Below are 5,472 nucleotides of genomic sequence, written 5' to 3' on the forward strand. Positions count from 1 at the left end.
GAGGAGGGAGAGAGAGAGGAGGGAGGGAGAGAGGGGGAGGGAGAGCGCACTCCTTGTTTCGATAATGCTCCTTTTGTAAATCAATCATGTGAGAAACTTGCCAGGATGTGAAGATATGTGTATGCATATGTTACTGAAGCATTGCCTGTAGTGCCAAAGAACTGTGAACAATTTGAATGGTGAGTGGTAGAAGGGCTGATTTAATTACAGTGCCTCACTCCATCCTGATCTTCGATGTTACCATTTCAACATATGATCAATGTGTGTTTTGATGAGGTAGCTTGTGCTTTCCCTTAAAATAGGATGTATATATATATATATGTGTGTGTGTGTGTGTATAATTTTATACTATTTGTTTGTTTTTGGTTTTTAGAGACAGAGGAATTTCTCTGTATCACCTTGATATAGAAGGAACTCGCTTTATAAACCAGGCTGGCTTCAGACCCATTTTTTTTTTAAACATCACATTTCAGATCAGACTAACAAATGGCAAGTACTTAACAGAATATCTGAGATGTACATCTCAGGATGGAGTGGACACAATCTTCTTTACTGGTGGAAAATATTTACTCTCAACGATGTACATCTAGAAGATAGGTTTATTAGGCTCAGCATCTACTGCCAAACGAGATAATCTGAGTTCGATCCACGAGACAGTCCCACACAGTAGGGAAGAAGCAATTTCCAAAAGTTGTGACACGTGGCAGGTGCAGGAATTCACATAACACACAAATAAATAATAAACAAATGCTCTGTATGTCTAACAATTAAGATTTTTAAAAAGACCCATCTGTCTTTTCTAAGGATTTGACTGTTCGAGTACTGAGGCTGGTCCCCTGTAGGGATGTTGCCCCCTAGAAAACCCCTGGGTTCTCCTCCTCCTCCTTGCTCATCCACCTGCCTGCAGCAACGGATTGCATCTGCTACCTGGGCGCTCCTGCCTTGTCCCGCCGGGGTGGGGGGTGGGGGTTGGGAAATCCCTGGTCATGCGCAGCTTCCTGAAGCCAGGCTGAACTTCCACCGAGTCCTGGCTCCTCGGCTTCCCGCCTAGTCCAGTTGGCACCAGTCATTCGACTGGACTCTTAGAGGGGATCCCTGGAGAGTAGAGGTCCACACCCACTGGAAGCGCATTTGGCTGCTTTCGCAACTTGGCCATTAGGGACCAGGAAGGATCTTTCAGGTCAAAACCCGCGCTGAGCTCGGCCAATGGAATGATGCATAGCGGGTTGCTGGGCAGCGAAAAGACCAATCTACAGTCTCTACTCCCAGAGCCAATGATATACAGTGACAGCCTGGTTTCATTTTTTTCAAAAAGACGCGGGATTCTAGCTGCTGGAGGGAAGATCAAGCCCTGGGGAAAAAAGCCGGTGAGTAAAATGCTCCTTAAGATTAATTTCTGGCTCTTCAGTTTAGAATCGATTGATCAATCTGACTCTTTTGATAACAATACCATGCGGTTTTTATCAGATTATCTCGGTAGTACAGCTTGAAACCAGGGGTGGTGAAAACTCTTGATATTCTTTCATTGTACGAGATTGTTTTAGCTATCCTGGGTTTTTCTTTTTCCATATGAAGTTAAGTATTGTCCTTTAAGTCTGTAAAGAATTAAGAATTTTGTGAAGCCATCGCTGGAAGATTTTTTTTTTTGACGGCACGTGGATTGGGGTGGGGGGGACAGAGGGTGAATGGATATGAAGGAGAGGGAAGGTGGGGAGAGGAAGAGGGTCCGGGGGCATTGAAGGGAGGGGAAGCAGTAGTTGGGAAGAATATATATATATATATATATATATATATATATATATATATATATATATATATATATATATATATATATAATTTCTTCGTATCCAAATGTTGTGCATAGCAAAAATTCACCAATACATTTCCTAAATCTGTTTCTTTTTTGAATAAAAATACACAGAGTAAGTGAAAAATACTGACTTCTTCCTCAGGCATGCCTAGTGTGTAGCCTGGAAGCCGTCCATACACAAATAGCTGGCTACTACTTTAACCTGACTTGTTTGTCTGCTGTTTCCATCAGCATAAATGTGCTAACCCAGAATGTTCTGCCAAGGGCCAGACAGTAGCAGTTGTCTTTATTATTCACTAGAGTAGCGTCTTTCTAACTGACATGCTTGTTCATTGTCGGACCCTGTGTCCCTTCAGGACATTGAGAGGGTTTCCTTCAGATGAACAGACTTAATGCTGGGTGCTGGATTCAAGTATAACAGGTGCTGGCCATGAGCAAGAGTCTATGAACAAACTGTGATAGTCTGCGGGGATGGGTGGGGGAGGGGAGTTCTGAACTCAGACACACTGAAACCTCAGGGAGCTTCTAAGTATGGAACATCCTTGGGGCCAGAAGTGAAGGTGCTGCCCATCTGAAGGACCCAGGTAGCCCAGGTTTGTTTTCAGGGGCTACTTCTTGCCCCAAAATGCTAGAAAGAATGACACAGGGTGGTAGAAAAAAAAGAGGCAAGAGACCTTAAGACAGGAGGAAGTGAAGGTGGGAGAGAGGAGGAGAGAAGGAGGAGGAGGGGGGAGGAAGAGGAAGTGGTTGGGGAGTAGGGAGGAAGGGTGAGAAAAGCTAGAGAAAAGAAAAAGGAGAGGGAGAGAGAGAAAATGGGGAAGAAGATAGAGAAAGAGAAATTCCAGGAAACTGTCCAGGAGACTGGAGGCAGGACCTTGTCCAAGCTTTGTGGGCTTATTGCTTTATTGAAAATATAAAACAAATATAATTAGCTCAGTGGACTTTGTCTTCTCAAACTATAATGGGGTGGTTGAGGATAACTGCAGGCACTTCCCACTTTAATATAACTTGATCCAACATGGATACTGGAAATGAACATGGAATGGTTCTTAGCCTGTTCACATTTCCCACTGTAACTGCTTAAGTATGTGCCAGTGAACGACAAGATTCATATTTCTTTCTGTGACAGCCCTGGCTGTCCTAGAACTTACTCTGTAGACCAGGCTGGCCTCGACTCAACAGAGATTCCCCTACCTCTGCCTCTTGAGTGGAGAGCTGGGATTAAAGTGAGTCACCATTGCCCGTCTGTGTGCACTTTAATTTTTAAATACTCATAGTATGAGTCACCCATCAACAGACAGAGAAGCTGAGCTGGTTTTTCTGGTTGAACAAAATTTTTGGCCTGCAGAGATCATATAGTCCAGTCCGGTTCTTCAAGTACTCATCCACTTTAATTTCCTACAGTCCAAGGAGTATACTTGTGATTGAATATTGGTATTGACAGCAGTGCTATCAATAATGTTCACAGAACTATCTATTACATATGGTCATTGCTTGAAGACTTTATCCACATTACATGTTTTTTAATCTTCACAACAGCGGGGGCTAACTCTGTCATTCCTCTCAGGGTAAGGGAGAAGCAGAAAATAGCCATTGTGCCCAGGGTCATGCAGCAGGTGGGTGGCAGTCTGAGCTGAGCCCAGACTCATTGCCACAGACGCCGCTGCGCATGTCTTTATAGGCGGTACTTGTCTCATTTACAGTTGCTTTTCACCAACAGGAAACCAGGCCCAGGCAGGGCAGGAGATCTCTTTCACAGCTCATTAGCAGCAGCTACTGGTGGAAATTAAGGGTTCTTAACCCACAATGAAGGGGTTAAGATCATAGACATCACAGTTAAGATCATGGCTAAGTCTTTGGATGGCTCCTACTTGACTCAGAACTTCAGTTATAAAACAGAGAGAAGGTGGCCAGGGGTGGCCATCTACAGACAACGTTTGTGTTTTCTTCTGATAGTTTTCTAAATGGCAAGAGTTAAAAAGCGTAATTAAGTTGGGTGTGGTGGTGCTCACTTAAACTCTAATACTGAAGAGGGTGGGGCTGGAGGATGGTCAGTTTGAGGTCATTTGGGGCTAGAAAACAAAACTTGTTTTAAAGAAAAATACATTTAAAATACGATTTATGTATCTCAGCTGTGTTTTGATGTGAATAAATTGGCATTGGAAATATATAAGAAAATGTCCTTAACTTGTACAGACAGAAAGTAACTTAGTGTTAAAATCTTACCATGTCGCTGTATGCAATCTACTAGTTAAAAAGACTTTGTAGGTGGCAGTTCTCAACCTTTGAGGGTTGCATATGAGATATTTACATTATGATTTATAACAGTAGCAGAATTACAGTTATGAAGTAGCAACAAAATAATTTAATGATTGGGAGTCAACAGAACATGAGAAACTGTAGTAAAGGGTCACAACATTAGGAAGGTTAAGAACCACTACTCTAAGGTTACATATGTGGCCAGTTGGTAGAGTGTTTATCCTTCATGAAAGAACCCATGGTTTGGTTCTCTGAATCACATATGCCAGATGTGTCTGGTATAGACAGTAGAAAGATGGAGGCAGGAGGATCAGGGGTTCAAAGTCTGTGGCCAGCCTAAGTTTCATGATACTTTGTCTTAGGAAGAAAAATATATAATATGAGAAGAATCTCTAAGAACAAATTGTTTGCTGTATGATAGATATTTGGAAGTTCATTATTTGATTTCAGTTTCTTGTCTTTTCAGTTAGAAAACAATGTTGATACAAATTTGGCAAAGTATACTCACTGGAGTTTTGTGATTTTGAATGAAAATTTAACCTCTCTAGAAAGACATCAAGCTCTCCACTCATTCTTTGAATGTGTCTTTCTAACTGAAGTTTTAGGGTTGGCCACGTACTAGGCGTTGTTCTGATGGCGACGTACAGAAGACAGATGAGCTTTCTGCCCTCTGTGGTGCATGTTCTTCAGGTGATATTTAGCACTGCCAGAGAGTTCAGCATTGAGTTTAAACTGCTCTTTCCCTTTGCAGAGACAGCAGGAGAAAATACCACTTCAAACAAAGGCCTAAAGTAGTAATTAATGTTTCTAACTGTCATTTTGGTCAACTTTTCAGACTTCTTTTTGATAATTCTTTTCTATTTCCTTTGTTTTCAGGTTACTGCTCAGTTCTTATTCTGTATAGTTGCCTGCCCTTATCATCTCTTTATTAAACAAAGGGCTGATTTTAACACCAATGTAAGTAGAACATTGTTTTGAGTTTCCTAGCTGCAAACTCTTTGTAGAGCACGGGTATTTGAATTCTCTGTTTACTTCAAGCTGTGGGTTTGGATACACCATCTCCCTTGTCAGGCATATCCTTTCTCTCAACAAAATCTATATAGAACCTGCTTTCCATGGTAGTGACGGGGTTAGCCAACTCAGATGATTTCTGTTAAGTGTTTGGTAGAGGGCATGGCATGTGATGCTGTGCTTTTGTTATTTGGGTGACTATGTTTGGTGGATACCATCCTGGGACAAGCAAGGCCTGAGCTGAAGGGGAAAGATAGGATATAGGACCCAGTTCATCTTTTAGTCTGTATGTAGAGATACTGCCATAACTTGAAACTTGAAACACCTTTTTCTCTTTCTTTCTTTCTTTCTTTCTTTCTTTCTTTCTTTCTTTCTTTCTTTCTTTCTTTCTT

The 5,472-nt window shown here is 41.8% G+C and overlaps 1 protein-coding gene across 1 annotated transcript in view; it reads left to right on the forward strand.

The window, feature by feature from the left end:
• The first annotated feature begins 1,321 nt into the window (after window positions 1–1,321).
• Window positions 1,322–5,472, forward strand: part of LOC101983877 (protein FAM111A-like) — a 9,904-nt gene continuing 5,753 nt past the window's right edge. The window contains exons 1-2 of the mRNA XM_005351989.2: window positions 1,322–1,367; window positions 4,946–5,026. The gene's annotated coding sequence lies outside the window, so the exon portion shown is untranslated. The remainder of the gene's footprint in view (window positions 1,368–4,945; window positions 5,027–5,472) is intronic.

This window comes from Microtus ochrogaster, chromosome 8 (genome assembly GCF_000317375.1).
Source record: "Microtus ochrogaster isolate Prairie Vole_2 chromosome 8, MicOch1.0, whole genome shotgun sequence".
In the NCBI taxonomy this organism is placed as follows: Eukaryota; Metazoa; Chordata; class Mammalia; order Rodentia; family Cricetidae; genus Microtus; species Microtus ochrogaster.